This window comes from Tupaia chinensis, unplaced genomic scaffold (genome assembly GCF_000334495.1).
Source record: "Tupaia chinensis unplaced genomic scaffold, TupChi_1.0 Scaffold000076_1, whole genome shotgun sequence".
In the NCBI taxonomy this organism is placed as follows: Eukaryota; Metazoa; Chordata; class Mammalia; order Scandentia; family Tupaiidae; genus Tupaia; species Tupaia belangeri.
Window position 1 is genome coordinate 607,623 of NW_006159536.1, and position 27,301 is coordinate 634,923.

At 41.7% G+C, this 27,301-nt stretch overlaps 1 long non-coding RNA gene and 1 other non-coding gene across 4 annotated transcripts; one reads left to right on the forward strand and one right to left on the reverse strand.

Annotated features, from left to right (window-relative positions):
* Window positions 1-17,765: 17,765 nt before the first annotated feature.
* LOC102498285 (uncharacterized) lies at window positions 17,766-22,191 on the forward strand. 3 transcript variants are annotated; one of them, XR_001369761.1, is made up of 5 exons: window positions 17,766-17,815; window positions 18,102-18,232; window positions 19,634-19,787; window positions 19,922-20,011; window positions 21,870-22,191. It is a non-coding gene; the product is annotated as an uncharacterized LOC102498285 (long non-coding RNA). The 3 variants fall into 3 exon arrangements; XR_333659.2 differs by lacking the exon at window positions 17,766-17,815 and having other exon boundaries at window positions 17,822-18,232; window positions 21,686-22,191; XR_001369760.2 differs by lacking the exon at window positions 17,766-17,815 and having other exon boundaries at window positions 17,822-18,232.
* Window positions 20,818-20,921, reverse strand: LOC114006243 (U6 spliceosomal RNA). The gene has a single exon (XR_003547990.1). It is a non-coding gene; the product is annotated as a U6 spliceosomal RNA (small nuclear RNA).
* Window positions 22,192-27,301: the final 5,110 nt, after the last annotated feature.

Here is a 27,301-nt window from a genome sequence, read left to right on the forward strand (position 1 = left end):
ACAGTGCCTACTACACACCTCGGTAATCGGCGGTTGCCGGGAGTTTTCCGGTCCTGGGACAGCGCCGCGGGCGTTGTTGCTCGAGGCTGTCCTAGGCTATGGCCTCTGTAGAAAGCTCCTGTTAGTAAACGGCCAGTTCCGTTAGCAACTCGGTTTCTCCGATTCTGACAGCTTTCATATGCTCACAGAACTTAGTTACACCAGAATTGTTGACCGTTTTTGTAACTATACATGCTCTCTCCTGTTTTCCAGTGAATGTTAGTTTTTTCCTGCAACTTGACCATAGCAATCGCCGGGACCCTGGTCCTACTCTGAATAAAGAATTGTAGCTGAGGACACGTCACCCCCTCCACTTCCTTGTCTGTAAAGTAGGGATCAAACTAGTCCCTCCCAGCTCTGAAACACCAGGACGCACCCTTTCCGCGCCTCTATTTAGCTTCCATCGCAGGAGTTTCCAGATTTTCCTTTTACTAATAACAACACACAAAGCACGATTTTCTCATACAAAATTAAGAACTATGGTCCTGATCAGATGAAAATGATAAGCACATTTGCCAGACACGGTTTCAACCGAAATAGTCAACCCTCAAAAACAATCCCGTTTTACATTTTACAGAGCTTACAAAAGAAGTGGAAATTTAGTAGTTTCCCAAGGTCACATGATTGGTCAGGGTGGGGGCAGAATTTGATCCCAGGTAGTCTAGATCCCCATAAGCTCCTGAGTGTGATTATCAAAATAAAAGTTGAAGTCAAGCTTGGGAAAAAGTGGCATTACATATCAGGTCATTTTTCAAAGAGTATTTGTCCAGTGTGAATTTTGTTTTAACTGCCAGAGATCGCATGCTTTAGACAGAGAGAGACAGAGAGAGACAGAGAGAGACAGAGAGAGGGAAAGCACTCATCAAGGGAGCATGTTCACAGACAAGCCTTTTTCCGTCTCTCTATGCTGTTGGGATCTTGTGTGTGTGTGTGTGTGTGTGTGTGTGTGTGTGTGTGTCCATGTTTTTAAGCTCTGGGGCCTGGATTTGAACCATAGTTATCTGGGTGAGATCCAGCTCCCTTAACCACTAGGTTTCAGAGCCACCCCTCAATGTGAATTTTTAAATGCCTTCCTTTCATTCAGCATTGATTAAGTCCCTCTTACAGGTCAGGCTCTGTATTATGGGTGAAGCAGTCCTAACTCTTAGTGAGTTCAGGCAGATGACAAAACAAAGGTTTAGAGAGTTCAATTATCTGCAGTCAGACTGCTGAACCTAGGGTACAAAACCAGGTCTAGCTGTCCCAGAAGTAGATCCCGAGGTAAAGAGTTTGCACTTTATCCTCGAAATCTGAGAGCCATTGGGTGATGTAAAGTTGAGGCTTCACTGTCAGATGCATTTGTAGTGAGGTCACTCTGTCAGGACAATAAGAAGAGGCTGAAGGAAGCCACAAGACCAATTAAGAGACTTTATCTTCAACTAGGGGGAAAGTGAAGGTTCAACCAAAGACTTTCTTGGCAGCCTCTGAAGTGAAGGGGAAAAGATTTGTGATCTTTTAGGAGATGGAATAGGAAGTGCTTGGTGATTGGATGTGTAGGGATATGGAGGGGGAGAGAAGGCAGGAGGCCAAAAAAAAAAAAAAAGCCGCTAAGGTTCTGGTTTGGGGCACTGAGTGGATTACAGCCTCTTTCTCCTAGACAGAGTGAAGGAAGGGTAGATTTGGGGAAGACAGTTTTTCACGCTGTTAAGCAACATATCAAAATGGAGCTTTCCTGTTGAAAGCTGGATCAAAACCTCTGTAAACTAAGTCCATTGCGACATCCCAGGTTATGTTTGCAAAGAGACACATACGAATCAAACCAAAAGAGTAATAAGGAAATTTCCTAAAAATGTACATGCAAGGCATATCACTTTTTTAAGTGATTACTTTTATGGAGCAACTTGAAATCTATGGGGGGGGGGTTTTTGAGGGGTTTTTGTTATAGGGTATGTGCATTCACCAAAGAGAGACAGAGAAAAAGTAAGAAATCACCCCCTGGGGGATGGGGGGTGGCCAGACGGCAATCCCATCTCCATTCTCCTCTCAGGATTTTGGGCACACATGCATACACACCGGTGTGAGTTTCAAGCTGCCAGTTCAGGACTCAAATTGCTGTTAGCCATGTGAAAGTCTTATGCTTTAACCACTATGCCACCTGCTGGCCCTCGAATCTATGGTTTTAAGATGTTAAATGTCATCACCGTTTAAAACTGTATTGTCATCAGAATGCATAGAAAGTGAAGCCCTGGGTAGAGAAGTGATTGACTTGAGAAGACGTGTGTAATAAGGAGTGGGTAGCAAGGTGACCTGGGAAATGAGATTTAAGTGGCATTGAGTGAAGGCTGCAAAGTTGCACAGTGGAAGTCAAGGGACCTTTGCAGTGTGTTAATCAAGTATGGCTGATCAGGTGAGTCCCCTGAAGATGGGGGTGGCAGCTGCCTCTCATTTCTGTGATGGCAGCACTTAGCACAATGACCCACTGGTAAGCGCTGAGTTCATAATACCCTAATGAACCGAGTCAAATGTTGCCAGGAGTCAGGAAAGCTGTGGACGCCATTGGCTATGGCAACTCGGTGACGGGGGATGTGTGTGCACGAGCTGTAGCGAGGGAGTGGATAAAGAAGTGAACAGAAGCGGGGCTGGCAGGTGGTGTGGTGATTAAGGGTGCTGAACTCTCACATGGCCCACCACAGTTTGAGTCCTGGACCTGGCAGCTTGCTTTCTCACTTTCTCTCTCCCACTTTCTCTCTCTCTGTACCTCTCTTGTCAAATTAAATAAATAAATAAATTTAAATAAAATAAATCTGAAAAATGAAGTCCATACATTAAAAAAAAGAAGAAGAAAAAGTGAACAGAAGGTGAGAAAGTGAAGACAGCAACTGAGAGCTTCTCTTCGCAAATGATTGGCTGAGAAGAGAGTAAGTAAGAGAGGGTGGGGTGGGTGATATAGTTAAGGAAGATTTTTTTTTAAGATAGAAAAAAAGGTAAGTATTGTTACGTGTTTAAGGGTAAGAGCCAATGGAGAAAACAAATGTTTGCAGTTGGGTGAGAACAGAAAATTAATGGAACGAGGTACCCAAGAAAGGTAGAAGTGGATGCCTTTCAGGGCTGGATAGATCAGCTTCAGACTGATACAGAAGCAAGGATTGCTAAAGGACCTGTGTTATCAGAGTCATTTTTAGTAGAGTTTAGGAAGTGCTCACTTAATGACCTCTAATTTTCCCTGTTTGTGAAACTACTCTGGGAATTACATATTGAGACAACTACATTTTAGAAAGGTTCAACATACACACACGCACATACACACACACAAAGCTAAATGTCTTTCTTCAAAGAAGTGGATAAATTGGGACCAGCAGTTAGCATAATGACTATGTCGCTGAACTCCCATGTAGTCGACTGCAGTTCAAGTCCTGGACCCGGTGCCTTAAACTCACGCCAGGCACATGTGCGTGCGTGCCCAAGATCCCAAGAGGAGAAGGGAGGAGAAAGGATTGCGGCATGGCCACCTCCCCGGGGAGTGATTTCTCGCTTTCTGTCTCTCTGTCTTTCTCATTCTTTTTAGCAAGTGCAAGCACCCTATGGCAAAAACCTCTCCAAAAAAAAAAAAAAAGGAGAAGTGGATAAATTGAAAAGAAATCTGAGTAAAAACCAATGCACTCAAGTGTAAAGAGGTATATCACATATCACAAAAATGGAAAAGGGGATTAATTATTTTCCCTAAATAGTTGATAGGAGTAGCAACAACTTTGAGGGGAAAGAATAAAAATTAAGAAGAGAATTACAGCAGGTGGCCTGGTGGTTGAAATGCTAGACTCCCACATGGCCAACCGTGATTTGAGTCCCAGACTGGCAACTTTGCTTTCTCCCTTCTCTCTGTCTGTCTCTGGTTGAATGCATGTGCCCTATAGCAAATTAAAAGAATAATAATAATAAATAAAGTAAAATGATTCTTTTAAAAAAGAAGAAAGTTACATGTAATTGTAAAAAAATGTGAACATTTACAGATCCTTTAATCACATAAAAGGCCACAAAAAGAGTCACAGGGAGTGTTATCCTTTTAATTAAATATGAGGAAAAGGCCACTACAAAAAACAAGGAATCTGGGATGTTTAGTATTTAACTTTGCTTAAATGATTAAACTAAGGTTTGGAGACAAATATAGGTGATATATAGAAATGTGGGAAACAGTGGAGTGGGAAAGGATTCAGTAAAGTTCAGTGTCAGAAACCAACATCTAGTTAAACCCTCAAGAACTAGTGACTGCATTCCATGATGATAATAATATTGCCTGAAGTCTAGAAATGTCATTATACACCATTTTGAATTCCTATAGACTTGAGAGGATGCCTAAGATTAAGTTACAAAATAGTGCCTGCATTTAACAACGCACACGAAATAGATATGTATGACCTTGAAAAATTGAAGAATTTAAAATCTCCTAAGCAGAAAGATATTTGGAAATATCGTTAGGAAAATAAATTTGAAAACACTTGATTTGAAGGGAACACTGGAACGCATTAAGAAAGAAAGGGAAAAATAACTTTATCCATCTCTCATTGGCAAGTTTGGAAGATTAAAGGGAAGCCAATCAAAGTAACATAATTTGAACTAAGTAAGAGTTTGATTCTGTGAAAGAAGCTGAAATTTAGTTTGCATGGCTCTAAAATAAACTCGTTTACCCATTCATTGAATACCCATTCAATAAATGAGGACTTTGCACATGCTACACATGCGTAAGTGTTGGGGGCTGTTGCTTTGACAAAGACAGACAAGGTTGTTATTCTCATGAAATGTAACTTCTCCTAAAGGAGTCAACAGAGTGTTGACCATCGCACCACCTAATGGCCCTCAATGACCTCTAACTTTCCCTGTTTGTGAAACTACTCTGGGAATTACATATAGAGACAACTACATTTTACAAAGTTTCAAAATTCCCGCGTGCGCGTGCACACACACACACACACACACACACCCAGCCAAATGTCTTTCTTCAAAGAAGTGAATAAATTTAAAAGAAATCTGAGTAAAAACTCAGGATGGCTATTTTTTTCCCTTGTTTGTGAAAAAGTAGGGGTGTGTGCACAGGAGAGTGAGAGAGAGAAAGATGAGTACTCTCCTCAAGACCTGTTCTTCCTCACCGGGTACCGGACATTTGTGGTTGAGCCCAGGATGTTGCAGGCTAACTGAGCTAGGGATTTGAATCAAGGTTGCCATGTGGGATCTGACTTCTCTTGAGCATTACTGCTAAACTACAAAGCTAGCCCCAGGATGGCTATTAATCTGCAGCTATTGTATCTTCATTCCATACAACAGAGTGGAGGAAAGGAAGAAGGAGGAAGATTTCTCAGAAGATCTACATAGCATAGTGCTTACATATCATTGGCTTAAAACTTAATCACATGGCCATAGCTAGCTGCAAGAGAGAGGCTGAAAAAAGATAATTACAGCTAGGTGACAAATGCAGAAGGGATTATGGACATTGGAAGGCAACTAGCACTCTATGACATGATCTTCAAGGGAAGTCTAGGAAAGTTGCAACTTAAAGCAAGAAGGGTCATGATAAAATTTTAGTCTTTTGCAGAGCATATATGCAAAATTTATACTAGCAGCTCTGCAATATCTTTTCTTAAGCTTTAAGGGCAGAAAAGGTGGAGAAAGACTTTAGCTATAGAATGAAACTTTAGGTTGGATCCAAGAAAGATGTTATGGCAGCCAAGTGACCAGGGTTATGTTACGTGTTGTGACTAATTGTGTTTCGTCTTGAATACCATAACTAGTTGTTCTTATAGAATAGGATTTTGTGTGTAAGTCAAACGTGCATATTTTTCTGAACAGAGAGTCCACAGTTATCATTGTATTCTCAAAGTCACCTGTGAACCAAAATGTTAAGAATTACTAGTATATTGGGTCAGTTTTATGGCCTGGTGGTTAAGACAGACAGATTCCCACATGGTTAGCTGTACAGTTTGAGTCCTGAACCCAGTAGCTTGATAAATATGCCAGGCAAGTGTACATGAATGCTTGAAATCCTAAAGAAGGGAGAAATGGAGGAGAAGAGATTATGATATAATCATTCCCCAAGGGGGGGGGAATGCTTTCTCATCTGCTGCTGCCCCCATCTCCATGATGGTGCACATACCTCTAGCACAAAAACAAAAACACAAAAAGGAAAAGAAAGAAAGAAAAGAAAATCAGCATTATACCTGTAGCCAGCTCCATAGCACAACAGGCAACTCTCTGTGCAAAGAAAGCCCGATCCCACATAGTTAAATGTGGTTCGACTTACAATCCTGACAGCTTGAAAAATACACCAAGTACATGTGTGTGTGTGCCCCAAATCCTGGTAGGATGGAAAAATGGAGGAAAACGGGCTGCAGCATGACCAGACCCCATCGCAAGGTGCATTCTCTCTTTCTTCACTGAGTACATAAGCCCTCCGGAAGAAATAAATAAATAAATAAATAACCATTATACCTGATTTGACGCAGAAGAATTTGACTTCTCTCACGCCCAGCTTCAGAAAATTAGAATCTGGACTTCTGAGTAAATTGGGCATTCGATGGTGGTGGCGGTCATATGCCAGTAAACTGCCCAGTGCCTCTTCCACCTGTCTCCTTCCACTCCTTCTGAACTATTCTCCGACCTTTCCTCTTCTCACATGTGGATTCTTTCTGCCAACAATGCTCTGAGAACTGTAATAATAAAAAGGGTGTTAGTTTGCCATACCATCAAGGCAGATAGTGCTCATTGGACAGATCAATTCTGACTCCAAATGTTCACTGTGATTATAGTTCCAAACACCAGGGCATTTTATAAAGCAAGTTCTAGGGAGGGCGGGCAGTTTTAAGAGCAATTGAGAGCTCTCTTTTGCCTTCCTGAACCTTTTGCTTTCTTCCTCCTTATAATGATTTATTTGCTTTTATTATATCCTTTGATTTATATCCTTTCACTGTTGTCTAGGAAATAAACTCATTGTGAAATCTATTTTTGAACAAGGCAGCATGTAAATAAACACATTAAATGCTTTCCAATTTTTTTCCTCAGCCCTGTTCTCCTCTGTCCCACTCTCATCCCTAGCACTTGTATGTTTCACTATTTCCACTTGTCTTACTTGTGTGAGATTTTAGTATTTTTAAGATGTGTCATCTTCTCTCTTGAAATCTTCAGCCAAGTTGCCTTACTTGGCCAAGGTTCTTTTAGGGTTAAAACTATTTTCTTTCTTTCTCGGTGTCTCTTATTTCTTTCTTTTTTAATTAAGTGCCAGAGAGTGTGTGCACTTGCCAGGGAAAAACAGAGAGAAGGAAAGTGAGAAACTACCTTGCAGAGGGACCTAGTTAGGCCACAAGCCCTTCTCCATTTTTCCATCCCATCAGGATTTGGGGCATCAATGCACATGCACCCCAGCATGTGTTCCAGCCACCAAGGAAGGGAACTGAATCACAGTCAATCAAGTGCGATCCAGCTCTCTTAACCACTAGGCTACAAGGCTGGCCTTGTAACCATTTTCTTGCAAGGATTTAATACGATGTCTCCAGCTTCGTCTAAAGCTTTTTTCTTTTTGAAGAGGTTTTTGCTATAGGGCGTGTGCGCTCGCCAGAAAGAGAGAGAGAAAGTGAGAAATCACCCCCCAGGGGGGGATGGCCATGCCACAACCCCTTCTCTTCCATTCTCCTCTCGGGATCTTGGGCATGCATGCACACGCACCCAGCATGAGTTTAAGCCACCGGGTCTGGGACTCGAACTGCGGTCGGCTACATGGGAGTCCAGTGACATAGCCGTGACATAGCCATTACTCTAACTGATGGTCCCCTCTAGAGCCTTTTGACAGCAGCCGCCTCACATCAAACTGATGTTAGAGAGGCAGTGCTGGAGGAGGGGGAATTTAATTAAACTCGACAGCAGGGAAATCTTTGAAGAAGACTTTGGGTTTCTTGGTTTTTTTGTTTTTTTTGTTTGTTTGTTTGTTGTTTTTTTTTCATTGTTGAGAGATTGCTATAGAGCAGAGATAGAAAGAGAGAAATCCCCCCCCCCCCCCGCCCCAGGGAGGATGGCTACACTGCAATTCATCTCCTCCAGTCTGCTCTCAAGAGTTTGGGCACGCATGCACAAGTGCCCAGTTTGAGTTTCAAGCCATCTGGTGTGAGACTCAACCCATAGTCAGCCACGTGGGAGTCCAGTGCCTTAATCACTACGCCACCTGCTAGTCCCCAAAGAAGTCTTTTTGACCAGACTTGTCCCCTCGTAATGAAGGTCATAGATTTTAGGAAGCAATCTTTTTCTGTTGCTCTATTAAAACAAATCTTCACCCTCACAATGTGGAGTCTTCCCTGAAGTACCTGTAGAATTTTTCTATCAAAATGGATTAATACAGCACTCTGAATGGAAGTGGGGGGGCCAGAAAAACCTATTTGAAAAGACCCAATTGTATGAAAAGCACACACACACACACACACACACACAAAAAAAAAAAAAAAAAAAAAAAAAAAAACCAACTTAGATTGCATTTTATCCAGGCCAGGGTCTTGACTGTGCTGAGCAGGTCTGGCTTTGGTAGGGTACTCATCTGATGAATCCAGGTTGAGTAATGCACACACTTCTTGAGTTGTTTCTTTTTGGCAGCAACCGCCATGCAGGTGAAATAAAATTCTCCTAGGGAAAAAGTACTATGGTTATGCAATCAGTGCTTTACCTAGGAAAGACAAAGAAAGACTAAGATGGCAGGAACATTCAGAGCCACAGTGTCCAAACCAGGTCTGCCCTGCTCTCTGCAGCTAGTGTACTAGCTCCAAAATCCAAAGAGATGGCAATCTGGTAGCTGCTCACCCTTGGACATCTGGTAAACCTCTACTCACTCTTGCGCAAAGCCTCCTCTGTAATGCTTCTCTGATTCCCTCCAGGCTGTGAGCTTCTGCATCGTCAGTGCAATTGATTTCTTCTGTAAACCCTTACTATACGGCAGTGTTAGAACCCATTTTATGGTAAGTGCTTGCTTGTCTGATACCCCTATTAAACTAAACACTCCTTGAGAAGAGAACTATTCATTTTTGTGAACCCAGTACTAAGTACTATAGTGCCTGGCTTACGTAGTCACAGAGCATTTTTCTTTTTTTTTTTTTTCTGGAGAGGTTTTTGCTATAGGGCACATGCGCTCGCCAGACGGACAGAAAGAGACATAGAGACAGGAAGCAAGAAATCACCCCCCAGGGGGGTTGGTCACACCACAATCCTTTCTCCTCCATTCTCCTCTCGGGATCTTGGGCACGCACACACACACGTGCCCGACGTGAGTTTTAAGCCACTGGGTCCGGGACGCGAACCGCGGACGACTATGTGGAAGTCCAGCAACATAGCCATTACTCTAATTACTGGTTTTCAGAGCATTTTTCTTGAATGAATGGATAAATTTTTAAAAATAAATCTACAGTACCAACAATCACAATTTGAGTACTATTTACAACTTTTAGACACTAAAAATTGTAATAGACACTACAACTTTTTTTTTTAATGTCTCCATATTCTCTACTTTCTTTTATGCCTCTACTTCTAGTTTCTATTTTCTTGTGGCATTTTTTGAAGCAACTACCACTTTATAACATGGCTTTGGGTCAGGAAATCTCGCAGGGCACAGTGGGGACGGTCCATCCCTGCTCCAGGATGACTAGGGCCTCAGCTGGACTGGGTCTATCAACTAGACAAGGCCAAGATGCCTCACCTGGGGCTGTGTCTGGAGTGTCAGTTCTGGCTGTCAGCTGGGTTCCTCCATTCTTCTCCGTGTCACATCTGTGAGGCTGAAATGACCACAGTGACATCTTCACTTGTGTGGCAGGCATCTGGCCTGCCAAGTCTGGAGTGTCTGGGACAGGCTGGGCATTCCTTACAACATGGTGGTCAGAGAGGCAGACTTCTTCCAGGACACAGCAATGTACTCCCAGTGTGTTTCACTTCTCCAGTCAACACATTAGCCTAAAATCATGGTAGAGGAAGAGGAGAGTTTTAAATCCCTTCAATTAAAGGGGGACAGGGAGTTGGCGGGGAGAAACTTCAAAGCCAGTTTCTTCACTGGAATGAATCTAGACGGTCACTTTACAATGGATTTTGCGGGAACCAGCAGTTAGCGTAATGGCTATGTCGCTGGACTCCTACATAGTCGACCGCAGTTCGCGTCCCGGACCCGGTGGCTTAGAACTCACGCCGGGTGCGTGTGCGTGCGTGCCCAAGATTCCGAGAGGAGAATGGAGGAGAAGGGACTGCGGCATGACCATCCCCCCTGGGGGGTGATTTCTCGCTTTCTGTCTCTATGTCTCTGTCTGTCTGGCGAGCGCATGCGCCCTATAGCAAAAATCTCTCTAAAAAAATAAAAAAATAAATAAAAAACAATGGATTTTGCAAAAATTACTGTAACCAAGTTTAAGTCTTAGATATTATATGGCATCCAAATAACTCTTGATCTCTGGGTTTTAGCTAGAAAGAACACAGATTTCTGCAGGCGCTTTCAAAAACAAATTTACCACAGAGGAAAGTCCATCATGTAACTTCCCTATTTGTACTTTTGAAAATAATACATGGGTTAAATCAAACCAAAAGTAATAGGGGAAATTTCCTAAAATGTACATGCTAAGTTTATCACATGTTTCTAATGACGACTTTCTTGGAGCAACTTAGAATCCATGATTTGAGCAAATGAGGAGTCTTATGTAAAATGAAATCATAACAAAAAAAATCAAGATTTTGAATGCAGTTATCATTGCTACTTTTCATACCAGTTATCAAGTGAATGTGTACCCAGAGGTGCTTTACATGTAGGTAAACTAACACCCATGACTCAGTAATATGGAAGTCCCTCAGGGCAATCCTCCACTAGCACCCAACACCTGCCTAAGCCCATCACGTAAGGATGTTTCCTCCTCCTGGGGGATAGGTGGAATGAACGTGCTGTTTACTATTGCCTCTTTTTGAAGCAAGGTCTGCCAAGGTCTGCGTGTCCTTCCTCAGAATTATCAGGGGAGGAGTGGGCAACATCTGCGAACTCTGCTTAGTGCCTTTTTGGGTAGAAATCATGCTTTGTTGGCATCTTTCGTTTCTATTTTTTTTTTTTTAAAGGGAGAAATCTGCCTCTGAGTCCTCATAGAGGTAAGGGAGCTGTGATTAGTAGCGGTTGTGATTAGTTATCTATGAGAAAAGGCAGAAAAGCACTCAGAAAAATACACCTTTCCTGCTGGTATCCTACTGGAACCTTGAATGAAGGCCAGTCACAGGGTGAGCGATGTCAGTCCTGAGGCTCAGGATAATTCATGTAATTAATTCTAATTAAAAAGTAATTAATAATGATTTGGAGAACTGGTGGTCTCCTACCTTCAGGCCATGGGCTGGAAGCAGATCTTTTCAGAGCCATAATGGAGCTTGAGACGAAGAAAAAAACTAATTTTTACTTATCCTGTCTTACTAAAACTAATAACTTATTTGTTACAGGATTTTACTTTTTTTGGGCAGGGGGAGGCTAGAGTGCACACACATTTGCCAGAGAGAAAGGGAAAGAAGAAAGCTCTCCCTATGGGGAATGGTCATGCTGTAATTCTTTCTCCTCCTTTTCTCCCTCCTTTCGGGACTTGGGGCACGTCCATGCATATACCTGGACTGTTTCTCAAGCCGCCAGATCTGGAACCCCAACTGCCAGGTTGGTCATGTGGGATCCAGCTGCTTTAACCATCAACAAATGGAACTGGCCCATAATTTTTATTTGTTAAATATTACATTAAAATATTATTTATTGGGAGCTGTCAGGTGGCATGGTGGTTGGGGTGCTGGATGGATTCCCACATGACTGATAGTGGTTTATTCCCAGACCTGGTGGCTTGCTTTCTCATTCTCCCCTGTCTCTCTCTAGCCGAATTAAATGAATAAATAAATAAATAATGATAATGAATAAAATTAAACAAAATAATTTCTTAAAATAGTATGTATTTGAATTACCTAATTTTTGAGTGTGTATGTGTTCCCTAAATTTGATGCCCATGTCAAGCAACTCTCCACCTCACCCTCATCTAGACCGTGTGCCCAGAAACAGTGTGAAGGGTATGTGGATGTTGCTTGGCCTACCTGTGAAAGGGAATAAAGGGAAATCAAACCCTTGGACTACCCTCTGACCTTTGGTTTCCTGCCATTTCCAAATTATTGAGACCCAAATAATTAAATTCTAGTCTATAGGAGAAACTGTAGGCAGTCCTATGGCCCAAGGGTACAATTATTGCCCCATTTTACAGATGAGAAAGCAAGGTTTCAGTATAACTGGCAAGCGTGCCTGAGATGAGAAATCTACAGGGTGGCAAGTGAGGATCTGAGTAGAGACTGGGTGGATTCCAGAGGCCCTGCTCACAGCCAGCCGCTGGGCTCCAAGAGACTATCCATGTGCTGTTTCCCACCATTCCCTGTTGAAAATGAAAATAATGAAATTTTTCTTTCTTTTTTTTTCACTTATTTTATTTTATACATTCAATCACATAATTTAGCTTACAAAATGAATATTTCAACAGGTGAACATTTCTCCCTGGTCCGGTTGATAAAACTATAAAATATCTTCAAAAGATAATACCACATTTCTTTGTAGCATTAATGCTTTGCATCCCTAATTTTCTTCTAAATGTCCTTCCTCAGACCCTACTCTTTTACACAAACTGTACCTGGTGTTTGCATCCATATATTGTGTTTCTATATCCTTTAGTCAATCAATTTCAGTAATAGAGTGCAGACACTCGGTATATATTAAGTGGGGACATACAATGCCTCTCTTTCATAGCCTGGCTTGCTTCACTCAGCAGTAAATATTCCATATTCATCCACTTCTTGTCAAAAGCCAGGGTTTTGTTGTTTTTTAATGGCTGAATAGTATTCCATAGAGTATATGTGCCACAGTTTTTTCTATCCATTCATCTGTTCGTGGGCATTTGGGTTGTTTCCATGACTTAGCAATTGTGAATAGTGCCACAAAAAACGTCAATGTCAAGCACTTTTCTGATTAAATATTCTTCTGTCCTTTGGGTAGATTTTTGAGGAACCTCCAAATTGTTCTCCATAGTGACTGGACCAATTTACATTCCCACCAGCAGTGTAAGAGCATTCCTCTTTCACCACACCCCTGCCAGCACTTATCATTTTTTGTTTTTTCAATCTTAGTTATTCTGACTGGGGTTAGGTGGTAACTCATTGTTTTTTTGATTTACATTTCCCTTACAATGAGGGATGTCAAGCATTTGTTCCTATGCCTTTTAGCTATTCGTATATCATCTTTAGAGAGTGGTTTTTTCAACTCATCCTCCCATCTAGGGTTGATCATCTTTTTTCGGAACAGCTGCTTGAGTTCCTTGTGAATTCTGGTTATCAGTCCCTTATCTGATGCATACTTTATAAAAATATTTTCCCACTCTGAGGGCTGTTGAGTCACACTAATTACTGTGTCTTTTGCCATGCAGAAACTTCTTAGTCTGATGTAATCCCACCTGTCTATTTTGGGGATTATCGACTGTGCTTTGGGGGTCTTATTTAAGAAGTCTTCCCCTATTCCAATGTCTCCCAGAGTTTCCCCAGTGTTTTCCAGAAACAGGTTTTAAGTTTGAGGCCTTAGATTTAGATCTTTGATCCACCTTGACTTGATTTTTATCAAAGATGAGAGGTAGGAGTTCAGATTCATCTTTCTGCAAGTGAAAATCCAGCTTTTCCAACACCACTTGTTGAAGAGGTTTTCCTTTTCCCCCTGAATTGACTGTTACTCCTTGTCAAAAATCAGCTGACTGTATGTTTGGGAATTTATTTCTGGGGACTCTATTCTGTTTCATTGGTCCGCATGTCTGTCTCTGTGCCAGTACCATGCTGTTTTGATTACCACAGCTTTGTAGTATATTTTTGGGTCAGGGATTGAGATGCTGCCCACTCCACTCTTCTTCTGCAGAATTGCTTTGGCAATACGAGGTCTTTTATGATTCCAGGCAAACTTTATGAATGTCTTTTCTAGATCTGTGAAGAATGTGTCTGGGTAGTATTTTTTTCTTTCTTAACATGATAGATAAGTAAATATTCTGACAAAGTATTCTGGGACCAGCAGATGGTGTAATGGTTATGTCACTGGACTTCCATGTAGTTGACTATGGTTTGAGTGCCAGTCCTGGTGACCTAAAACTTATACCAGGTATGTGCGGTGTGACCATCCCACCAGGAGATAATTTCTTGCTTTCTATCTCTCTGTTTTCTCTGTCTCCCCAGCAAGCACATGTGCCCTGTAGCAAAAATCTCTCTAAGAATGGAAGAAAATTGGAAAAAAAAAATCTTGTATTAATTTTTTTTAGAGCTATTTTTACTATAGGGTGCATGCGTTTGCCAGAGAGACAGAAAGCAAGAAATCACCCCCTGTGGGGGGATTGGCCATGCTGCGTTCCCCTCTCCTCCATTCTCCTTTCAGGATTCTGGGCATGCACAAGCACTTGGACATGTTTTAAGCCACTGGATCTGGAACCCAATGAAGGTTGACTATGTGGGAGTCCAGCACCTTAACCACTGTGCCGCCTACAGGCCTCTCTTCTATTCTTTCTTTCTTTCTTTCTTTCTTTCTTTCTTTCTTTCTTTCTTTCTTTCTTTCTTTCTTTCTTGAGAGCTTTTTGCTTTAGGGTGCATGCGCTCACCAGAGAGAGACAGAAAGTGAGAAGTCACCCCCCGGGGGGATGACCACACTGCCCTGCCATCCCTTCTCCTCCATTCTTGACCATGTGGTTCAAATCTCAGACCTGGTGGCTTGAAAAACATGCACGGCAGATGTGTGTGTTTGTGTGTGTGTGTGTGTGTGTGTGTGTGTGTGCCCAAATTCCAAAAGGAAGGAGAAATGAAAGAGAAGGGATTGTGGCATGACCATGCCCCATGGGGATTGTTTTCTTGCTTTATCTCTTTCTTTCTCTTTCTGTCTCTCTGTCTCTCTCCATCAAGGACACACAACCCCAGGCCAAAAAAAAAAAAAAAAATCAAAACCTCAAGAGCCACCTCACAATTAGCATTTTGCTGCACATTTTCCTAAGCTTTATTTTAATAAAAATAAATTATATAGAGCCAGCGCCATGATGCAGTGGCAATGAGCTGCTCAAGAGAAGCCAGATCTCACATGGAGACTACAGTTCAAATCCCCACTTTGGCCAGCCCAAGGCTCACGGGGCATGTGCACAAGTGCCCAAGTCCAGTGAGCTGGAGGGCTGAAGGAAGGAAATGGCAGCATGACCAGGCCCTGGAGGGTGCTCATATTTTTCTTTTTCTCTCTGTCTCATCCTTACTTGTACATGCACATGCACATGTCATGAATAAAGGAAAAAATAAAATAAATAAATGGTCTATGACTTAAAAATGAAACTATTCTACCCATGTGGTTTTTGTTATTTGCCTTCTTTATTTAACAATACAGTTTGAACACCTTTCTCTGTCAATGTTTTTTTCAGTAATTTGTCCTGGCTTCATAATAGACATTCATCCATTTGTGAATATATATCAAAGGCCTGCTCATCTCCAGGCACTGAAGGTATATTAGTGGACAAAATAAAGAATTTGACCCTCCTGGGAACCAGCAGTTAGTGTAATGGCTATGCCACTGGACTCCCACGTAGTCAATCGCGGTTCGCGTCCCAGACCCGGTGGCTTAAAACTCACGCTGGGCACATGTGCATGCATGCCCAAGATCCCGAGAGGAGAATGGAGAAGGGCTTGCGGCGTGACCATCCCCCCTGGGGGGTGATTTCTCGCTTTCTGTCTCTATGTCTCTGTCTGTCTGGCGAGCGCGAGAACCTCTCCAAAAAAAAAAAAATTTGGCCCTCTTGAGTTGACATTTATGTAGAGGGACATTTTCAGAAAAAATGAATGAATAAATGTGTGTTGGTCAATAAGGACACTATGTTATAAGGAATGGTCAGAAAATCTTCCCAATAAAGGGCTACTGTGAGCTAAATTATGTTTGTCTCTTTCTAAATGTATAGGTTGAAGTCCTAACCCTCATGAATTCAGAATGTGACTGTATTTGGAAATAAGGTCTTTATGGAGGCAGTCAAGTTAAAATCAGATCATCGGGGTGGACCCTCCCTCATCTACTACAAGTGGTGTCTTATAAGAAGAGGAAATTTGGACACAGACTCATGACGGAAAGACGATGTGAAGACACACAGAGAAGGTGGCTATCTACAAGCTAAGGGAAGGAGTCTGGAGCAGATTCTTTCCCCATGACCCTCAGAAGAAACCAACCCCGTCAGCACCTTGATCTTGGACATTCAGTCTCTGGGCTGCGAGGACACGTACTTCTGTTTACACTACAGGGTCTGTGCACTCTGTCATAGCAGCCTGAGAACACTAATTCAGGGCACAGAAGGAGGCTGAGTGAAGTGAGAGGGTGCAAACCCTGTGGGTGCTTGGGGAACAACCCTGAAAGCAGAGCTTAGTAGCTTGCATTAGAGGAAAGTCAATTCCAGATGCACAGGAGGGTGACCAAGGAGAACTGGGAAGAGCTGGGGCAGAGGAGGCAGAAGAGTACCACAGCGTCCTCCATACACCACAGGACTTGGAAATGCCCTCAGAAAATTTCTAAGGGGAAAGAGGAAACTATTTGAGAGCCATTAGGCCTGAGCTATTTTACAGAGGATCCTCGACTTCTGCATGGGGCCCAGACAAGGTTTTTATCAAAAGCTTGTAACCACCACCCTTTTTTTTTTTTAAAGAACTATTTATTTATTTAATTTTATTTATTCATTCATTTATTTTAATTTGACCATAGAGAGAGAGAGAGAGAGAGAGAGAGAGAGAGATAAAGTGAGAAAGCAAACCACCAAGTTTGGGATGCAAACCCTGGTAGGCCATGTGGTTGTGTCCAGTGCCTTAACCACAATGCCATCTGTTGCTTCCCAAAAGTTTATAACCTCTTATTAATTAAATTATTTAGCAGTGCAGCTTAAAGATTTAGGGTGAAGAACCAGTAGGGGTGGCATGGTGGTTGACGCTCTGGACTCCCATATGGCAGACTGTGGTTTGAGTCCTGGACCTGGTGGCTTGCTTTCTCACTTTCCCTCTCTGTCTCTCCCTATGTATCTCTCAAGTCAGATTAAGAAATAATAAATAAAATTTAATAAATATTTCTTTACAAAAAATGTAAGAAAAGGTTTGGGGTGAGAGGTAGGAGGAGGGGCTTCTGAAACACCCCAAGTCTCGAGTCTTCTTTGTATTTTCACCAATACACTTGGCCATTTTCCTCTGAATCTAATAAATGATGGATAAGCCATCATTCCTGTTTGTCTATTTGTTTGTTTGTTCATGAGAAAGAAAGAGAAAGGTGGGGACTACTGTCAGAGTGTTGTCACACCTCGATTTATTCTCCCAGCTGAGAGCCCTGGTGCACCCACAGGTAAGCCCAACATGTGCCCTAGAACCCAGAGCCTCCCCATGTGGTTCCAGGATTGCACAGCCACACAAATGCCTGCACCATAGTGACTTGGCTAATAAACTGTCATTGGAAACCAGCCTCATACACCTCTGTGAGTCCTTCTGCAGGGTCATCAGTGGGACCTCTCTTCTCCCATGTTAAGGCTGGTTGGCTGCCGTTCCTTTCTGTCCCCATTGTCTCTTCCCTCTCTCCATGTCTCATACCTAGGCTTTCAGTCCTCAAGCCTTTCTAGCTCATGGGTACCAACTGCCACCTGCCAAGATTCCAGTGCTCACTGTGCGCCCCACCCCCCCATCACCACCACTAAGTCCCTCATTCCTGGCTTCCCACTGGATAATGAGAAATGTGAGTTTTCTCTGATGTATCTGCAAGCAAAATTTCAGTGAAGCCTATGGTCTCCTTCAATCAGGTTTGGGAATGAAGTCATGAGAGCTCTGTCTGGTTAGGAAACTGCTATCAAACTAAAGCTAATGATTGTGTGGGAAATAACCGCTCAGAGTTAGACTGAACTTTGACCAGCACACTCCTCTTAGGAGCCTTTCTTAGTTTCCAGACTTCTCTTTTGGCACTGAGGGGTTCTCTCTTATGGAAAGAGCCCTTGTCAACACTTCCTTTTCGGGTGTATATACAGCCATGCATCTCTTATGAACTGGAATGTGTCCTGAGAAATGTGTCCTTAGGCAATTCGGGCGTGGTGTGAGCCTCACAGCGTGAAATACACAAACCCGGATGGTACAGCCGGCTATACACGTAAACTATCAGGTACAGCTTATATGCTCCTATGGACCCCTGTCGTCTATGTGGTCTGTTGTTGACTGCAATGTCATTTTATAGCACATGGCTCAACTTAGTTTCGCTTCCTTCAGTTCAAAGTCTCCACATTCTCCACTCCCCTCCCATCCAAGGCTTACTGATTTTATCAATACGTGCCCTTCTCTAAGATGCCTTTGCCAGTTACTCATTGATATGAGGGATGAAACTCAGGACACGTGAACTGAAAACAAACAAACAAACAAACCAATGCCATTAGTCAATGTGCCAGATCGGCCCCGGCTCTTGGGTTGATCTGTTTGTTCGGCCACAGAAGAAAGTTGGCATAAAGAACGAGTGGCATTTCCTATCCATAGATACTGGACTGTCCAAATGCACGTGCCCTGGGGCTAAGAAGGAGACCAACAGGTGGGCCACTGGCCCAGGACTTCCCTGTCACAAAGAACCTCCTCGCTACCTACTTATACCTCTAGAGACAGAGAAATATTGACAGGTTTGAAGAAAGAAGACAGCCTCACCCGCCTTTAACCCGGGGTCTCATTTCTGGGCCTCATCTGCCATGAACTATGAACAGTAAACATTTTTAATAGATCCACTAATCACTCCTTTAATCACTGTTTAGTCCACTGTGCTGCTAATAACAGAAATGCCCAAGTCTGGGTCATTTAAAAAGAGCAGAGCTTTATTTAGATCATGGTTTTGGAGATCCAAGGTGAAGGGACTACATCTGGTGAGGTTCTTCCTGCTTGCGGAGAACGTGGTAGAGGGCATTATGTAACAGGAGTGTATGTGCTATTCTGCTTTCTCTCTGTCCTTATAAAGCTACCAGGAGTCAATCATAGGGTCCCCACGCTAATCACGTCCCAAGGCTCTGTTTCTTAATCTTATAGTCAGATTATGTTTCCTCTTAATACCTTCACTATACAACCAAATTCCCACACATAAACTTTTGGGGGACACAGTCAAACCCTCAGAATCACCTTGGGAATGAAGTAATTATACTACACTGAATGTGGATAAACATATGTGTTAAAATTCACTTGTTGGGGCCAGCAGGTGGTGTGGTAGTGAAGGCACTGGACTCTCACATGGCCAAGCACGGTTCAAGTCCTGAACCCGGCTTCTTGCTTTCTTGCTTTCCTCTCTTTCTCTCACATTCTTTGGTGGGTATGTGTACCCTATAGAAAAAATTTAAAAATAATAAAAATAATAAATAAAATAAAATAAATTATTAATTTTTTGAAAAAAGAAAAGCAGTTACTGCAAAAATTCACTGTTAGGTACTGACATTTAAAATATAACAATTAATTTACTCTATTAATTTAAAATATAATGTAATTTTGTAACCCTGTTTTGGCATGTGTTTTTCCTTTTGGTTTGTATTTCATATAGAAGCAGCCAGGGCCTCTCTTGACCTCTGAAAGGCCCTGGGAAAACCTGAAACCAAGGCAAGGCGATGAAGTCTGGTCACTCAGCATGAAGGGCCTCCTCATGTTACTTCTTGACTTAGAAAAAGAAAATGTTGTTGTAGAAGACCTGGAGCCACGTATGTTCTTTCCAGTCCAGCCAGTTTCGGAAGTCTCTGATTTTTAGTTTAATTTGACTATGATGGAATTTCCTAGCTAGAAATATCTAGGCAAAATCCAGTCAGAATCTCAGGTGTAAACCCATGTCTTCCAGGTCGAGTGAGAATCAGATGTGCCTTTGGGACAAAGTGAAGCAAGGCACTGATTTTTCACCCCATGCGGGCATCTCGAAATCAGATGGAAGGTGAGTAACAAGTGGCTCGTGTCTTGTTGTGTATCTTACCAGAATCTCATGCTTCTTTTCTTGAGCAAACCTGATGAACCTTGTTAGAAGTGTTTGGGAAATGATAGTTTAATCTTTGTAAATGTCATTGCTAACTAGAAAGTAATGTCCATATGTTCAGTATAGAAAAGATGACAATCTAAAACTTGTTGGCAACGCTTGTCATCTGTAATAATATTGTCATCGTCAGTTTGCGGGAATCAAGACACCGTCTGTATGTAGTTTTAAATTCCCCAGTGATTCCAAATATATTTGTGTGTCAACAGATACTGTTCCAAAATACCAGAGTTCAATTTAGCTGAATACCAGAGGACTGACTCAAATTACTTCGAAGGAAATAAATATATTTTTAACTAACTCATATGACAGAATGTTGAAAACTCAGAAAATCTATATTACAAAGTCTAGGAAAGCAGTAAAAGTGAGGCATTTCTAAAAGGAAATGATGATAAATGTGTTTTATTTGATTATGTTATTGTAGCCCTTTTCTTTAAAAAAAATTTTTGTAGGGCATGTGTGCTCACTGGAAACAGAGAGAGAGAGAGAGAAAGAGAGAGAGAGAAAGGAAAATTGAGAAAGCACCCCCAGGAGGATGGCCATGCCACAATTTTTTCTCCAACATCGTTTCCTCCTTTCAGAATTTTGGACACACGTGCACACATACCTGATGCTTTTTTTCAAGCCACTGGGTCTGAGACTCGAACCACACAGTCAGCCATGTGGGATCCAATAGCCTTAACCACCATACCACCCACTGGTTGGCCTTCCAAAATAGGAAATGCTTCATGAATTTACATGTCTTTCATGTGCAGGGACCACGCTAATATCTGTATCATTCCAATTTTAGTATATGTACTGCCAAAGTGAGCACTTAACCCTTCTCAATTAAAATTGTTATCAGCTATATGAGAAAATGCTGTTTTAATCAATTCATAATAGCCTCTAATTGACTACTAATACTAAATCGTTACTGTTAGAAATCCAGAAATCTGTCTTACACTGCAGAATTATTCAGAATAGTGAAAAACTAATAATCATAGTAAAGGTATTCATCAAAATAGTATCAGCTTTGAGTACTTTTGAGTACTTGGTATGAGCTGGAAGTTTTGCTAAGCTCTTTTATGGGATGTCATATGTAAACCTTCCAACAATTTTATGGGGTAGGTAAAATAATGTGCTAATTCATATCGTAGTGCTCCTCATGGCTAAAACTTTTACTGAGAATTTACAGTGTGCTAGGTGCATAGAGCTATGCATGTCTAAATTCATCCATTCTCACGGCTCCCACAAAGCAGGCACTCTCAATACTACCATTTCTGAATCAAGGAAATGGAGGCGCTAAGTAACAGAGCCAACAAACTCAGACTCAGACAAGCTGGCTCCAAGCTCAGCCTCCCCGGTCGAACGACTACCCAACACTAGTTACACTTACTTTGAGACTATTGTACACTGGGCATTGTATCAAGTGGCCTTCGTGTGTTAATTAAATTATTTCTCCATGAGGAACTCATTGTCTTCCCCATTTTTCAGATGATGAAAGTAAGGTATAGGCCACTTGCTCAGAGTTCAGAGCTGGGATTCAAAGCCTGATTATGTCTGACTCCTAAGTTCAGAATCTCTCCACCTACTGTGCAGGAAAAGCTGGTATGGCTCCTTCAGAGTGGTTCTGAGGAAAAGCGCATGCACTGTGAAAATCCAATTAAGCAGGTTGTGAAGTAGGAGAAACACCCCACAAACACAGTGGGCTGCACACTAGACACAGAGGTGGGTATAGAAAACTAGACAGCACTCTCTCCATTTGACTGCTCATACCTTCCAGACTGCTGGCCCCAGAAAGAGAGATTAAAGAAGCACAGAAGAAGCTCCATCTTCACGAAATCAGCCCAGAAAAGCATCCATCAGTCATGACTGTAGCAAATCCAACATTTTATGGGCTTGCCCCAGCTGACATTGGGTCAGAATCTATCCTCCTGGTGTTTTATATTTTTTAGTTATCTGTTTAGATCAATGACTCGAAAAAGCTCAAATGACAGGCGAGCAGTGCCCTATTCTAGCGCAGTGGAAACCAGCTTAAAGTTTTTCCTGTTACTCATCTGGAGTTTCCTCTTCCTTACCACCGAACATGATTTAAGGACTGGTTAAGGCTCTGAGTGGCAGTCATTTCTATTTTCGTAAATGTCTTCAATTGCTATTTTCTTAAATTACTTACTGACAGTAATGTTTCAAAAATCTGGCCATGGTTCCATTGAAGTCCAGCTTGGTGCACTGTGCAAAAGAAAATTCTCCTGCAAAAAAGCGTTCCATTTTCCTGGACTGTATACACTATTGTCATTTTTCTTTGTTTCTTCAGAAACAAATCTCTTCTTACAATGGACTTTGTCATTTCTTCTTTCTGATGTCATCCCTGCCTGTTGCATTATCAGATTGAAATGGTTGAGTTTTCCAACAGAGTTTGCAGTGAATGGCGCCCCCTAGGATTATTCAGGGCACAAACCCCCAAGCCTGCGGGGAATCTCCCCACTAGAACTGAGCACTTAAGCAGAGAATTTAACAGAAGCTCTTGTGTTTTGATGTTTCCTCCCTGCTCTATCAGTTCTAGGTTTTAATGTTATGACTCTTAAATTATTTTCTCTGACATTACAGAACTGAGCAGACATGTATAGTAGTATATCTGACTACATGCACAAGGCAGGGAAGAAATTAGTGTTGGCATATTTGAAATAGGTTCAGCGTAATTTCTAAAAAAGTATTATTTTATTTTATTTGTTATTAGTGTTATTATTTTAAAGTTTGCTACAGGGTATGTGTACTCACCAGAGATGTGAGAGAGAGAGAGAGAGAGAGAGAGAGAGAGAGAGAAAGCAAGGCACCAGGTCCAGGATTCAAACTATGGTCGGCCATACGGTAGTCCAGTGCCTTAACCACCATGCAACCTGCTGGCCCCCAGTTCAGTGTAATTTCATTTTTAAATATTTTTATTTTCTGTACACAGTTGCTAATGGGGTAAATTTGGGTTATTTGATCACAAGGTTAGTGCTGCTTTATCAGTTGGCTATATAATGAAGAGCTAAAGTTTGTAAATATAGGGACAAGCAGATGCCATAACGGTTATGTCACTGGACTCCCACATAGTTGACTGTGGTTCAAGTCCTGGACCCAGCAGTATAAAACTCATGCTGGGTGCATGTGTGTGCCCAAGATCCCAAGGAGATTGGAAGAGAAGGGATTGTGGTGTGGCCATCCCCGCAGAGGATGATTCTTGCTTTCTGTCTCTCCATTGAGTGCATGTGCCCTATAGCAAAAATCTCTCTCCAAAAAAAAAACCCAAAAAACAGAGTTTGTAAATATAGCCTGACAGGTGTATGTTTTCATTGATTATATTATTATTTTAGGTTTTTGCCGAAGGACACATGCGTTTGCCAGGGAGAGAAAGAGACGGAGTCAGGGTGGGGTTGGGATGGTGGTGCTCGCCCTATTGCAAAAACTACTGGAGGCTGGAGGATTGTAGCATCAAGAGGCAGAGAGAGGGAAAGTAAGAAATCACTTCTCAGGGTGCATGGCCACACTGAAATCCCTTTTCCTCTATTCTCCTGGAATTTGGGGTGTGCACACACATGTGCTCGGTGTGATTTTCAAGGCACCAGGTCCAGACTCAAAACATAGTTGGGGAAACCAGCAGTTAGCATAATGGCTATGTCGCTGGACTCCCACGTAGTCTACCGCAGTTCGCCTCCTGGACCTGGTGGCTTAAAAGTCATGCCGGCACGTGTGCGTGCGTGCCGAAGATACTGAGAGGAGAATGGAGGAGAAGGGATTGCGGCGTGACCATCCCCCCTGGGGGATGATTTCTCGCTTTCTGTCTCTATGTCTCTCTCTGTCTGTCTGGCAAGCGCATGCGCCCTGTAGCGAAAACCTCTCCCCCCCAAAAAAACGTAGTTGGCTATGTGGGAGTCCAGTGACTTAACTCCCCTCCACTTGCTGGCCCTGTTGATGACATATTTTGATAAGCCAAAATAGGTTTTGTTTGTTTTTAATTTGCCAGAATGCATGTGCACTCACCAGAGACAAAGAGGAGAGTAGGGAGAAAACATCCCCCAGTGGGGCATGGTTACACTACAATCTTTTCTCCTCCATGGAATTTGGGACACATGCATACATGTACCTGGCATGTTTTTCAAGTCACCACATGGTTGGCCATATGAGATCCAGACATCTCCAACCACCAGGCCATGGAGCTGGCCCAGTCAAAATAGTTTTCCATCATAGCTACGAAAGTTGCCATCACATCCAGAATTACAAGAAGAAAATCTGGGAAGGTGGAAATTTGATTCATTTTACTGGTTTAGTGCAGACATAGTCTAAAGATCAAATGAAATAAAGTACAAATGAAATAAAGTAACACTTGCACATAATCAGTAATCTTGCTTTGTACATTTTTAAAATTTTTATTTATTTTATACATTGAATCACTATACATCACTACAGCTTGTAAAGTGAATTTACCCAACACGAATACACTTCACACCAGCTGCACACAATTTTTTTTTAAGTGACCAGAAGTTCTATTAGGAATTTTATCTGGCTAGTTTAGATCCTATAAACTAAACAGAGAAGGTAGCTGAATTTTCTGATGTATTCCCTTTCCCACGTTTATATATATATATATATATATATAAAGTCGGGAAAGTCGTGATGCATTTTTGTTTTTGTTTTTCTTTTCTTTTTTTTGAGAGGTTTTTTCGCTATAGGGTGCATGCACTCGCCAGACAGACAGAGACAGACAGAGAGACAGAAAGCGAGAAATCACCCCCCAGGAGGGATGACCACACCGCAGTCCCTTCTCCTCCATTCTCCTTTCGGGATCTTGGGCACTCACGCACATGCGCCCAGTGTGACTTTTAAGCCACCAGGTCCAGGACTTGAACCACGGTTGACTACATGGGAGTCCAGCGACATAGCCATTACGCTAACTGCTGGTCCTGTGAGGCATTTTTGAATAGGAAAAAGAGCTGGCAGGTGTGTTGGGGTTAAGGCACTGGAGTTCCACATTGAAGACTGCAGGTCTCAGACCTGGTGGCTTGCTTTCTCACTTTCCCTCTCTCTTTCTGGCCGAATAAAAAATAATCATAGTAAATAAATAATATTTTTAAAAAGGAAAAAAAAAAAACAGAAAAATACAGTATGACTTTACCAAAGACCTAATATATAAATACACACACACACACACACACACACACACACCAATTTTTCTGCAATGCCTGTGATGACTTTGATAATCAGAGAAAAAATATCTCTGATAATCAGAAAGAAAAATAAATTTTTTTGTGTTTTCTTATTTTATTGTCTCTTTGCTTTTTTTTTTCTTATTTTATTCTCCATTATCTCACGTTCTTGGGGTGCTAATTCTATTTATTATCTCCCAACTCTTCCTCATTGGATAATTTTTTTCATGTCGTTGGTAATTTTTTCTTTTCTTTTTTTTCCTTAACTGCCAAAGGCCACATGCACGCACTAGAGAGAGGAAGAGGGAGGAACACCTCCCAGTAGAGCATGGTTATGCTGGAGTTTCCTGTCCTCCATTCCTCCATCCCAGTACACCTTTAGCAAAATGCATTGTTTCTTTAGATGTCCCATGTGCCTTGAGTTATTTTTTAATTGTTTATTTAATTTATGTATGATTTTTTAAAAAAAATTTGACCTGAGAGAGAAAGAGAAAGTGAAAAAGTAAGGTGTAAGGTCCAGGACTCAAACTACAGTTGACCATGTGGGCGTCTAGTGCCTTAACAACCATGACACCTGCTGGCCCCATGCCTTGAATTATTAAAGTGTCTCCAAAAAGAGAGTTTGTGTTTATTCTGCTAGGGTGGTAATGAACTTTATCCCATTCAAGATTCATTTTTATACTAGTTTCTGGGCTTGAGATTCTTACGCTATGTGGGCAGTAGAAACTCAGATCTTAAAGATTTTTTTAAGCTAATTTATTTATTGAGAGAGAAAGAATGAGAGAGACTGTCAATAGGATGTCATCACACTGTAATCCTCCCCTTAGCCCTCCAGCCAGCTAATGGAAAGGCTCAAAGGTGAGCTTGATGTGCACAGGTCAACCCAGGATTCCAACCCTTGGCCACTCATGTGCCTCCGGCATCGTGCAACAGTGCCCTACCTCCTGTACTACTCCAGATGGGTCTTGCATGAGGTTTTAGTTTTTCAACAGAAACTCCTTCTTAACCACAACGTGTCCCTAGCACAAGCTTCCCTTAAGCCAAGGGTGTGGGATGTCTAATGCTCTCTTCTCTCCTGGGCTTCTGCTTTTAGGCAGGGTCTTGGTTCCAGTTCCCTACCACAGTGAGGAGCCCTCAGTCATGACCTTCATCCTTGAATAGATGCTAAAATGCCAATCTTGAGCCCTTGTGACCTACGTCTGGGTACAGTGACCTTCCCCCACCAGACTTCTTTGACATTATCTTAAACACATATTGCCCTAGATTTGAGTTCTACCTTGTTTACTGGTAACCTAGGATATTTTCTTGTGAAGATTGTACATATACATGCATTATATATAGTATATAAAATATATATTTATTATGTTGTGTATATTTAATATATTATATATACTCTTTATATGACATATTCTATATACTGTAAGTATATTATATATGCAATGTATTATAATATGTATTATAAGTATATTATAAATGATCTATATAAAGTATATTATTTAAGTGTGTGTGTATATAAATATATATAGATATATAAATATATATACACATATATATATTTTAATGTTATTGTATTTTATCCAAAAATCTTATGTTTGAAATGGGGAGAGTTCTGTGGAACTCGTGGAATCTGGGAGTTGAAAGAATTGCCTCAGCTGGATTTTAAATCCTCAGGAAGTTTTCTAGACAAGAGCATTTCCGACTGCAGTAGCGTACCTGGTGTGCTGGGATCCTTTTTGAAAAGAGCCAAAAGAAGTTCATCATTAACAGTTAAAACATCTAAGTTTCTTAATTTTTCATAATTTTAAATAAATTCTAGGCTCTTCCTGCATGATAAAATGATCCTCACTTTCTTGAATTCTTTATTGGGCATAGGTTATCTGAGATATCATCCTTAATGAGTGTTGAAGTCGGCAAAAAAGCTAAGTTACTCTGGACTCTGTTGATGACCCTCTTATGGTGTGATGGTTGGGGTGCTGGACTCCCACATGGCTGATTGTGGTTCAAGTCCCAGACCTAGCAACTTGCTTTC